The following is a 13,043-nucleotide window of genomic DNA, read 5'->3' as shown; positions in this document are numbered from 1 at the left end:
ACAATATCATTGCCCCGTGGAAGAGACGTGGAGGTCACAGTAGCTTAACAAAATGGTTTTAAAGCCTCTTGGAAGAGTGGTGAAGGTTGCAGTGGAATAAAAAGACAATATCAATAGAGATGAGCGGTGTTCGACTAGAACTGTTCGCCAATCTCAAATTCGAGCTGTTTTGGGCGGTGTTCGAGTTGTTCGACGAACCCGAACGATTTGCAAAAAATTAGTCTGTTCGAGGTTATGTTCGATAACTGTTCGTGCACCAAAAGCGTGTCCTGCATGTCTGGCGCTATTTAGAACACCAATCATGCAGGGATTGTCTGCCACTCACTGTAATGCCACAGCTATGGTGGTTGTGGCATTACAGTGATTGCCCAAATCGATGGGAACAGTGCTCACAGTGAAACATGAAAAGCCGGCAATTCATCAGCGGCATACAACGGTACCCGACAATTTAGAACCGAAAGAAGAGAGCTTCACACATAGATTAGATAGATAGAAACATGTCAGTCACACATATAAGAAGCACAGTGACAGTGTTGCTTACTGTACTTGTCATTTAGTGTAAAGGATTTATTAAAAAAAATAATAGTGTTTTCATGCACTGTCTCTTTAAAAAAGCCGGCCGGCAATTCAGCATCTGTACCCGACAATTTATAACAGACAGAATAGAGCTTCACACATAGATTAGATAGATAGAAACATGTCAGTCACATATATATGAAGTACAGTGACAGTGTTGATTACTGTACTTGTCATTTAGTGTAAAGGATTTATTAAAAAAAATAATAGTGTTTTCATGCACCGTCTCTTTAAAAAAGCCAGCCGGCAATTCAGCATCTGTACCCAACAATTTAGAATAGAAGGAATAGACAAACACATAGATTAGGTAGATAGAAACATGTCAGTCACATATATATGAAGTACAGTGACAGTGTTGCTTACTGTACTTGTCATTTAGTGTAAAGGATTTATTAAAAAAAATAATAGTGTTTTCATGCACTGTCTCTTTAAAAAAGCCGGCCGGCAATTCAGCATCTGTACCCGACAATTTAGAATAGAAGAAATAGAGAATCACACATAGATTAGATAGATAGAAACATGTCAGTCACATATATATGAAGTACAGTGACAGTGTTGCTTACTGTACTTGTCATTTAGTGTAAAGGATTTATTTAAAAAAATATTAGTGTTTTCGTGCACCGTCTCTTTAAAAAAGCCGGCCGGCAATTCAGCATCTGTACCCGACAATTTAGAATAGAAGGAATAGAGAATCACACATAGATTAGATAGATAGAAACATGTCAGTCACATATATATGAAGTACAGTGACAGTGTTGATTACTGTACTTGTCATTTAGTGTTAAAATAAAGGATTTATTTAAAAAAAAATTGGCGTGGGGATCCCCATAATTATAGGCTCTAGCGGAGGTTAAGCAGACGGCTGGGGCAGATGTTTGAAGCCTGGGAAGGGGGTAAAACCCACGGAGCTTCCCAGGCTACTAATATCAGCCCCCAGCGGAATACCTAGCCTTTACTGGCTATTAAAATGGGGACCCCCCCCAAAAAAATGACGTGGGGTCCCCCCTATTTTAATAGCTAGCAAAGGCTAGGCAGACAGCTGGGGGCTGATATTAATAGCCCAGGAAGGGTTCCATGAATATTGGCCCCCTCCCAGGCTAGAAACACCAGCCGTCAGCCGCCCCAGAAATGCGCCAATTCTGGCACTTAGCCTCGCTCTTCCCACTGCCCTGTAGCGGTGGCAGTCATCCCGCAGACACTGAGAAGCGCAGGCATGCTTGCGCTCTGCAGTGTCTGGCTGTGACGGCATCCAGATGAGCCGAGGTCATGTCCAATGAACTCGGCGCCCCTCATGCAAGTCACTGACAGCGTGGGAAAATTCTCCTGCACTCAGCACTTCAGCGTGAGAATTCTCCCACGCTGTCAGTGACGTACATGAAGTCAGCTGAGTTCATTGGAAAGGAATGAGCTCACCTCATGCACGTCACTGACAGCGTGGGAGAATTCTCACGCTGTAGCGCTGAGTGCAGGAGAATTCTCCCACGCTGTCAGTGACGTGCATGAGGTGAGCTCATTCATGTCCAATGAACTCAGCTGACCTCATGTACGTCACTGACAGCGTGGGAGAATTCTCACGCTGAAGTGCTGAGTGCAGGAGAATTCTCCCACGCTGTCAGTGACGTGCATGAGGTGCGCCGAGTTCATTGGACATGAACTTGTCTCATCTTTATGCCGTCACAGCGAGACACTGAGGAGTGCAAGCATGCGTACTCTTCTCAGTGTCTGCGGGATGACAGGCTGGATGGCAGCTTTCTGCTGCGGTCCAGCCTGTCATCTCGATGTAGCAGAGCTGAAGCTGTCGTGGGAACCATGGAAAGGTAAGGATGATGTTGCTTTATTATTTTTCTTTTATTGCAGGAGATCGTTGGCTTCAGCTGGAATGGGCGTGATGGTAAGTATGGTTTAATTTAGAACAATAAAGAATTGTGTGTTTATTTCAATTAAAGGACTTTATTCTGGGTGTTTGTGTTTTTTTTTTAACTTTGACTATGGGGTTAGTAATGGGGGTGTCTTATAGACGCCTCTCCATTACTAACCTGGGCTTGATGTCAGCTGGCATTATAAGCTGACATCATCCCCAGCCCTATTACCCCACTGCCACCGCACCAGGGCAGCGTGGAAGAGCGAGGCTAAGTGCCAGAATTGGCGCATCCTATGGATGCGCCATTTCTGGGGCGGCTGACGGCTGGTGTTTCTAGCCTGGGAGGGGGCCAATATTCATGGCTCCCTTCCTGGGCTATTAATATCAGCCCCCAGCTGTCTGCCTAGCCTTTGCTAGCTATTAAATTAGGGGGGACCCCACGTCATTTTTTTGGGGGGGTCCTCCATTTTAATAGCCAGTAAAGGCTAGGTATTCAGCTGGGGGCTGATATTAGTAGCCTGGGAAGCTCCGTGGGTATTACCCCCTTCCCAGGCTTCAAACATCTGCCCCAGCTGTCTGCTTAACCTCCGCTAGAGACTAAAATTATGGGGAACCCCATGCCAATTTTTTTTAATAATAAATCCTTTATTTTAATACTAAATGACAAGTACAGTAACCAACACTATCACTGTACTTATTATATATGTGACTGACATGTTTCTATCTATCTAATCTATGTGTGAAGCTCTATTCTGTCTGTTATAAATTGTCGGGTACAGATGCTGAATTGCCGGCCGGCTTTTTTAAAGAGACGGTGCATGAAAACACTATTATTTTTTTTGATAAATCCTTTACACTAAATGACAATTACAGTAAGCAACACTGTCACTGTACTTCATATATATGTGGCTGACATGTTTCTATCTATCTAATCTATGTGTGATTCTCTATTCCTTTTATTCTAAATTGTCGGGTACAGATGCTGAATTGCCGGCCGGCTTTTTTAAAGAGACGGTGCATGAAAACACTATTATTTTTTTTAATAAATCCTTTGCAGTAAATGACAAGTACAGTAAGCAACACTGTCACTGTACTTATTATATATGTCACTGACATGTTTCTATCTATCTAATCTATGTGTGAAGCTCTATCTTTCTGTTCTAAATTGTCGGGTACCGCTGCTGAATTGCCGGCCGGCTTTTTTAAAGAGACGGTGCATGAAAACACTATTATATTTTTTAATAAATCCTTTACACTAAATGACAAGTACAGTAAGCAACACTGTCACTGTACTTCATATATATGTGACTGACATGTTTCTATCTATCTAATCTATGTGTGATGCTCTATTCCTTCATGTCTAAATTGTCGGGTACCGGTGTATGCCGCTGCTGAATTGCCGGCCGGCTTTTTTAAAGAAAGCGTCTTCTGAGCAGTTTGTGAGCTTTTGGACACCTTTGAAGGTGTTTTCTATGTGTTCCTATGTGTTTTTGTTTGCCTGCCATTGGTTTTAACGGTGTTCGACGGTGTTCTAAGGTGTTCGACGAACAGTTCGACGAACAGTTCCTCGAACATCCCGGTGTTCGACGAACCGAACCGAACCCGAACACTAAGGGGGTGGCTCAACACTAAATATCAATGCCCCTTGGAAGAATGTTGGGGGTCGCAGGGAAGAAATAGACAAAATCAATGCCCCGTGGAAGAGACGTGGAGGTCAAATTAGCTTAACAATACGGTTTTATTGCCCCTTGGAAGAGTGGTGGAGGTTACAGTGGAAAAAATAGACACTATCAATGATCCGTGGAGAGACGTGGAGGTCACAGTAGCTTAACAAGACAGTTTTAATGCCCCTTGGAAGAGTGGTGGAGGTCGCAGTGGAATAAAAAGACGATATCAATGGTTCTTGGAAGAGACGTGGAGGACACAGTAGCTTAACAAGATAGTTTTAATGCCCCTTGGAAGAGTGGTGGAGATCGAAGTGGAATAAAAAGACAATATCAATCCCCCTTGGAAGAGTGGTGGAGGTCGCAGTGGAATAAAAATACAATATCAATGCCCCGTGGAATAGACGTGGATGTCACAGCAGCTTAACAAGACGGTTTTAATGCCCCTTGGAAGAACTGTGGAGTTGAGAGTGGTTTAACAAGACGGTTTTAATGCCCCTTGGATGAGACGTGGAGACCACAGTAGCTTAACAACGAGGTTCTAATGCCCCTTGTAAAGGTGGTGAAGGTTAAAGTGGAATAAAAAGACAATATCAATGCCCTGTGGAAGAGACGTGGAGGTCACAGTAGCTTAACAAGACGGTTTTAATGCCCTTGGAAGAGTGTTGGAGGTTGCAATGGAATAAAAAGACGATATCAATGGCTCTTGGAAGAGACGTGGAGGACTTAATTAGACAGTTTTAATGCCCCTTGGAAGAGTGGTAGATATCGCACTTGAATAAAAAGACAATATCAATGCCCCTTGGAAGAGTGGTGGAGGTCGCAGTGGAATAAAAAGACAATATCAATGCCCCGTGGAATAGACGTGGAGGTCACAGTAGCTTAACAAGACGTTTTTAATGTCCCTTGGATGAGCTGTGGAGTTCAGAGTGGTTTAACAAGACGGTTTTTATGCCCCTTGGATGAGACATGGAGGCCACAGTAGCTTAACAAGGTGGTTCTAATGCCCCTTGGAAAGGTGGTGAAGGTTAAAGTGGAATAGAAAGACAATATCAATGCCCCGTGGAAGAGACGTGGAGGTCACAGTAGCTTAACAAGACAGTTTTAATGCCCCTTGGAAGAGTGGTGGGTGTCGCAGTGGAATATAAAGACAATATCAATTCCCCGAGGAAGAAACGTGGAGGTCACAATACCTTAAAAAGACGGTTTTATTGCCCCTTGGAAGAGTGGTGGAGGTCGCAGGGAATAAAACGACAATATCAATGCCCCTTGGAAGAGACGTGGAGCTCAAAGTAGCTTAACAATATGGTTATATTTCCCTTTGGAAGAGTGGTAAAGGTTACAATGGAATTTAAAGACAATATTAATGCCGCGTGGAAGAGACATGGAGGTCACAGTAGCATAACAAGATGGTTTTAATGCCTTTTGGAAGAGTTGTGGTGTTCGCAGTGGAATAAAAACACAATATCAAGGCCCTTTGGAAGAGTGGTGGAGGTCGCAGTGGAAAAAAAAGACAATATCAATGTCCCTTGGAAGAGTGGTGGAGCTCACAGTGGAATAAAATGACGATATCAATGCCCCTTGCAAGAGACGTGGAGGTCACAGTAGCTTAACAAGACAGATTAAATTCCCCTTGGAAGAGTGGTGGAGTTCACAGTGGTTTACCAAGACGGTTTGAATGCCCCTTGGAAGAGACGTGGAGGTCACAGTATCTTAAAACTACGGTTTTAATGCCCCTTGGAAGAGGTAGAGGTCGCAGTGGAATAAAAAGACAATATCAATGCCGCTTGGAAGAATGGTGGAGTTCGCAGTGGAATAAAAGACAATATCAATGCCTCGGGGAAGAGACGTGGAGGTCAAAGAAGCATAACAAGATGGTTTTAATGCCCCTTGTAAGAGTGGTGGAAGTCGCAGTGGATTAAAAAGACATCAATTCCCCGTGGAAGAGACGTGGAGGTCATTTTAGCTTTACAAGATGGTTTTAATGCCCCTTGGAAGAATGGTGGAGTTCGCAGTGTAATAAAAAGACAATATCACGGGGCCTTGGAAGAGTGGTGGAGGTCGCAATGGAATAAAATGACAATATCAATGCCCATTGGAAGAGTTGTGGAGGTCGCAGAGGAATAAAAAAAAATAAATGAATGCCCCTTGGATGAGACGTGGAGGTCACAGTAGCTTAACAAGACGGTTTAAATGCCCCTTGGAAGAGTGTTGGAGTTCGAAACAAGACGGTTTAAATGCCCCTTGGAAGAGTGTTGGAGTTCGAAGTGGAATAAAAAGACAAAATTAATGCCCCGTAGAAGAAACGTGGAGGTGACAGTAGCTTAATAAGTCAGTTTTACTCCCCCTTGTAAGAGCTGAGGAGTTCAGAGTGGTTTAACAAGATGGTTTGAAAGCCCCTTGGAAGAGACGTGGAGGTCACAGTAGCTTAAAAAAACGGTATTAATGCCCCTTGGAAGAGTGGTGGAGGTTACAGTGAAATAAAAAGACAATATCAATGCCCCGTCGAAGAGAAGTGGAGGTCACAGTAGCTTAACGAAATGTTTTTTTTGCCCCTTGGAAGAGTGCTTGAGGTTGCAGTGGAATAAAAAGAAAATATCAATGCCCTTTGGAAGAGTGGTGGAGGTTGCAGTGGAATAAAAAGACGATATCAATGCCCTGTGGAAGAGACGTGGAGGTCACAGTAACTTAACAAGACGGTTTTAATGCCCGTTGAAGGAGTGGTGGAGTTCGCAGTTTAATAAAACGACAATATCAAGGCCCCTTGGAGGAGTGGTGGAGGTTGCAGTGGAATAAAAAGACAATATCAATACCCCTTGGAAGATTGCTGGAGGTCGCAGTGGAATAAAAAGACAATATCAATGCCCCTTGGAAGAGACGTGGAGGTCAGAGTGGTTTTACAAGATGGTTTTATTGACCCTTGGAAGAGACGTGGAGGTCACATTAGCTTTACAAGATGGTTTTAATGCCCCCTGGAGAGTGATGGAGGTTACAGTGGAATAAAAAGACAAAATCAATGCCCCGGGGAAGAGACGTGGAGATCTAAATAGCTTAAAAAGACAGTTGTAATGCCGCTTAAAAGAGTGGTGGAGTTCGCAGTGGATTAAAAAGACATCAATTCCCAGTGGAAGAGACGTGGAGGTCATTTTAGCTTTACAACACGGTTTTAATGCCCCTTGGAAGAATGGTGGATTTCGCAGTGGAATGAAAAGACAATATCAATGCCCCTTGAAAGAATGGTGGATTTCGAAGTGGAATGAAAAGACAATATCACGGCCCCTTGGAAGAGTGGTGGAGGTCGCAATGGAATAAAATGACAATATCAATGCCCATTGGAAGTGTTTTGGAGGTCGCAGTGGAATAAAAAAAAATAAATGAATGCCCCTTGGATGAGACGTGGAGGTCACAGTAGCTAAACAAGACGGTTTAAATGCCCTTTGGAAGAGTGTTGGAGTTCGAAGTGGAATAAAAAGACAATATTAATGCCCAGTAGAAGAAACGTGGAGGTCACAGTAGCTTAACAAGTCAGTTTTACTCCCCCTTGGAAGAGCTGTGGAGTTCAGAGTGGTTTAACAAGACGGTTTGAAAGCCCCTTGGAAGAGACGTGGAGGTTACAGTAGCTTAAAAAAACGGTATTAATGCCCTTGGAAGAGTGGTGGAGGTTACAGTGAAATAAAAAGACAATATCAATGCCCCGTGGAAGAGACGTTGAGGTCACAGTAACTTAACAAGACGGTTTTAATGCCCGTTGGAGGAGTGGTGGAGTTCGCAGTTTAATAAAGCAACAATATCAAGGCCCCTTGGAAGAGTGGTGGAGGTTGCAGTGGAATAAAAAGACAATATCAATACCCCTTGGAAGATTGCTGGAGGTCGCAGTGGAATAAAAAGACAATATCAATGCCCTTTCGAAGAGACGTGGAGGTCACAGTAGCTTAACAAGACGGTTTAAATGTCTCTTGGAAAAGTGGTAGAGTTCAGAATGGTTTTACAAGATGGTTTTATTGACCCTTGGAAGAGACGTGGAGGTAACATTAGCTTTACAAGATGGTTTTAATGCCCCTTGGAAGAGTGATGGAGGTTACAGTGGAATAAAAAGACAAAATCAATGCCCCGTGGAAGAGACGTGGATTTCACAGCAGCTTAACAGGACGATTTTAATACTACTTGGAAGAGTGATGGAGGTCGCTGTGGAATAAAAAGACAATTTCAATGCCCCTTGGAAGAGACGTGGAGGTCACACTAGCTTAACAATACAGTTTTAATGCCCCTTGGAAGAGCTGTGGAGTTCAGATTGGTTTTACAAGATGGTTTTAATGCCTTTTGGAAGAGACGTGGTGGTCACTTTAGCATTACAAGACGGTTTTACTGCTTCTTAGAGGAGTGGTGGAGGTTACAGTGGAATAAAAAGACAATATCAATGCCACGGGGAAGAGACGTGGAGATCTAAATAGCTTAAAAAGACAGTTGTAATGCCACTTAAAAGAGTGGTGGAGTTTGCAGTGGAATAAAAATACAATATCAATGCCCGGTGCAAGAGACGTGGAGGTCACAGTAGCTTAACAAGTTGGTTTTAATGGCCCTTAGAAAAGGGGTGGAGGTCGCAGTGGAATAAAAAGACAATATCAATGTTCCTTGGAAGAGTGGTGGAGGTCGCATTGGACTAAAAAGACAATATCAATGCCCCGTGGAAGAGACATGGAGGTCACAGAAGCTTAACAAGATGGTTTTCGTGCCCCTTGGTAGAGTGGTGGAGGTAGCGGTGGAATAAAAAGACAAAATCAATGCCCCTTGGAAAAGACGTGGAGGTCACAGTAGCTTAACAAGACGGTTTTAATGCCCCTTGGAAGAGTAGTGGAGGTCGCTGTGGAATAAAAATACAATATCAATGCCCCGTGGAAAAGACGTGTAGGTCACAGTAGTTTAACAAAGCGGTTTTAATGCCCCTTGGAAGAATGGTGGAGGTCGCAGTGGAATAAAAAAACAATGTCAATGCCCCATGTAAGAGACGTGGAGGTCACAGTAGCTTAACAAGATGGTTTTAATGGCCCTTAGAAAAGTTGTGGCGGTTGCAGTGGAATAAAAAGACAATATCAATGCCCCTTGGAAGAGTGGTGGAGGTCGTATTGGACTAAAAAGACAATATTAATTCCCCGTATCCCCGTAGAAGAGACATGGAGGTCACAGAAACTTAACAAAATGGTTTTCATGCCCCGTGGAAGAGTGGTGGAGGTAGCAGTGGAATAAAAAGACAAAATCAATGCCCCGTGGAAGAGACGTGGAGGTCACAGTAGCTTAACAAGATGGTTTTAATGCCCCTTGGAAGAGCTGTGGAGTACAGAGCGGTTTAACAAGATGGTTTTAATGCCCCTTGGAAGAGACGTGGAGGTAGCAGTAGCTTAACAAGACAGTTTTAATGCCTCTTGGAAGAGTGGTGGAGGTTACAGTGAAAAAAAAAGACAATATCAATGCCCTGTGGAAAAGACGTGGAGGCCACAGTAGCTTAACAAGACACTTTTTAATGCCCCTTGGCAGAGCTGTGGCATTCAGTGTAGTTTAACAAGAAGGATTTAATGCCCTTTGGAAGAGACGTGAAGATGACAGTAGCTTAACAAGACAGTTTTAATGCCCATTGAAAGAGTGGTGGAGGTTACAGTGGAATAAAAAGACAATATGAATGCCCCGTGGAAGAGACTTAGAGGTCACAGTAGCTTAAAAAGATGGCTTTATTGCCCCTTGGTGGAGGTCGCAGAGTAATAAAAAGACAATATCAAAGTCCCTTGGAAGAGTAGTGGAGGTCGCAGTGGAATAAAAAGACAATAACAATGCCCCTTGGAAGAGTGGTGGAGGTTGCAGTGGAATAAAAAGACAATATCAATGCCCCATAGAAGGGACGTGGAGGTCACAGTAGCGTAACAAGACTATTTTAATGCCCCTTGGAAGAGTGGTGGAGTTCGCAGTGGTATAAGAAGACAATATCAATACCCAGTGGAACAGACGTGAAGGTCACAGTAGCATAACAAGACTGTCTTAATGCCCCTTGGAAGAACTGTGGAGTTCAGAGAGGTTTAACAAGACAGTTTTAATGCCCCTTGGAAGAGACGTGGAGGTCACAGTAGCTTAACAAGACGGTTTTAGTGCCAATTGGAATCGTGGTGTAGGTTACATTGGAATAAAAAGACAATATCAATGTTCCTTGGAAGAGTGATGTTGGTCGCAGTGGAATAAAAAGACAATATCAATGCCCCGTGGAAGAGATGTGGAGGTAATAGTAGCTTAACAAGACAGTTTTATTGCCGCTTGGAAGATTGGTGGAGGTCGCAGTGGAATAAAAAGACAATATCAATGCCCCTTGGAAAAGACGTGGAAGTCACAGTAGCTTAACAAGACGGTTTTAATGCCCCTTGGGAGAGTCGTGGAGGTCGCTGTGGAATAAAAATACAATATCAATGCCCTGTGGAAGAGACGTGGAGGTCACAGTAGTTTAACAAAGCGGTTTTAATGCCCCTTGGAAGAGTGGTGGAGGTCGCAGTGGAATAAAAAAACAATATCAATGCCCCGTGGAAGAGATGTGGAGGTCACAGTAGCTTAACAAGATGGTTTTAATGGCCCTTAGAAAAGTTGTGGCGGTTGCAGTGGAATAAAAAGACAATATCAATGCCCCTTGGAAGAGTGGTGGAGGTCGTATTGGACTAAAAAGACAATATCAATTCCCCGTAGAAGAAACATGGAGGTCACAGAAATTTAACAAAATGGTTTTCATGCCCCGTGGAAGAGTGGTGGAGGTAGCAGTGGAATAAAAAGACAAAATCAATGCCCCGTGGAAGAGACGTGGAGGTCAGAGTAGCTTAACAAGACAGTTTTAATGCCCATTGGAAGAGTAGTGAGGGTCGCTGTGGAATAAAAAGACAATATCAGTGCCCCGTGGAAGAGACGTGGAGGTCACAGTAGCTTAACAAGATGGTTTTAATGCCCCTTGGAAGAGCTGTGGAGCACAGAGTGGTTTAACAAGATGGTTTTAATGCCCCTTGGAAGAGACGTGGAGGTAGCAGTAGCTTAACAAGACAGTTTTAATGCCTCTTGGAAGAGTGGTGGAGATTACAGTGAAAAAAAAAGACAATATCAATGCCCTGTGGAAAAGACGTGGAGGCCACAGTAGCTTAAGAAGTCACTTTTTAATGCCCCTTGGCAGAGCTGTGGCATTCAGAGTGGTTTAACAAGAAGGATTTAATGCCCCTTGGAAGAGACGTGAAGATGACAGTAGCTTAACAAGACAGTTTTAATGCCCCTTGGAAGAGTGGTGGAGGATACAGTGGAATAAAAAGACAATATCAATGCCCCGTAGAAGGGACGTGGAGGTCACAGTATCTTAACAAGACTATTTTAAAGCCCCTTGGAAGAGTGGTGGAGGTCGCAGTGGTATAAGAAGACAATATCAATACCCAGTGGAACAGACATGAAGGTCACAGTAGCATAACAAGACTGTTTTAAGGCCCCTTGGAAGAACTGTGTAGTTCAGAGAGGTTTAACAAGACAGTTTTAATGCCCCTTGGAAGAGACATTGTGGTCACAGTAGCTTAACAATACAGTTTTAGTGCTCCTTAGAAGAGTGGTGGAGGTCGCAGTGGAGTAAAAAGAGAATATCAATGCCCCGTGCAAGAGACGTGGACGTAGAAGTAGCTTAACACAATGGTTTTAATGCCCCTTGGAAGAGTGGTGGAGGTCGCAGTGGAATAAAAAGCCAATTTTAATGCCCCGTGGAAGAGACGTGGAGGTTAAAGTAGCTTAACAAGACAGTTTTAATACACCTTGGAAGAGCTGTGAAGTTCAGAGTGGTTTATAAAGATGGTATTAATGATCCTTGGATGAGACGTGGCGGTCACAGTAGCTTAAAAAGAGAGTTTTAATGCCCATTGGAAAAGTGGTGGAGGTTACAGTGGAATAAAAAGACAATTTCAATGCCCCGTGGAAGAGATGTCGAGGTCACAGTAGCTTAACAACACAGTTTTAATGCCCCTTGGAAGAGTGGTGGAGATCGCATTGGATTAAAAAGTCAATATAAATGCCCCGTGGAATATACGTGGAGGTCACAGTAGCTTAACAAGACGGTTTTAATGCCCGTTGGAAGAGCTGTGGAGTTCAGAGTGGTTTAAGAAGATGGTTTTAATTCCCCTTGGATGAGACGGGGAGGCCACAGTAACTTAACAAGGCAGTTCTAATGCACGTTGGAAAGATGGTGAAGGTTACAGTGAAATAAAAAGACAATATCAACGCCCCGTGGAAGAGATGTGGAGGTCACAGTAGCTTATCAAGACAGTTTTACTGCCCCTTGGAAGAGTGTTGGAGGTTGCAGTGGAATAAAAAGACAATATCAATGCACCTTGGAAGAGTGGTGGATGTCGCAGTGGAATAAAAAGAAAATATCTCTGCCCCGTGGAAGAAACGTGGAGGTCACAGTTGCTTAAAAAGAAAATTTTATTGCCCCTTGGAAGAGTGGTGTAGGTCGCAGGGAATAAAAAGACAATATCAATGCCCCGTAGAAGAGACATGGAGGTCACAGTAGCTTAACAAGACGGTTTTAATGCCCCTTGGAAGAGTGGTGGAGGTCGCAGTTGAATAAAAAGACAATATCAATGCCTCGTGGAAGAGACGTGGAGGTCACAGTAGCTTAACAAGTCGGTTTTAATGCCCCTTCGAAGAGTGGTGGTGGTCGCAGTGGAATAAAAAGACAATATCAATGCCCCTTGAAATAGTGGTGGAGGTCGCAGTGGAATAAAAAGACAATATCAATGCCCCGTGGAAGAGATGTAGAGGTCACAGTAGCTTAAGAAGATGGTTTTAATGCCCCTTGGAAGAGTGGTGGAGGTTACTGTGGGATAAAAAGACAATATCAATGCCCCGTGGAAATGGCGTGGAGGTCACAGTAGCTTAACAAGATGGTTTTA

Source organism: Phyllobates terribilis, unplaced genomic scaffold (genome assembly GCF_046119375.1).
Source record: "Phyllobates terribilis strain yellow unplaced genomic scaffold, ASM4611937v1 Scaffold_15__1_contigs__length_34870131, whole genome shotgun sequence".
Classification (NCBI taxonomy): Eukaryota; Metazoa; Chordata; class Amphibia; order Anura; family Dendrobatidae; genus Phyllobates; species Phyllobates terribilis.
The sequence above is the reverse complement of the archived record's forward strand: the minus strand, read 5'-3'. Positions refer to the sequence as shown.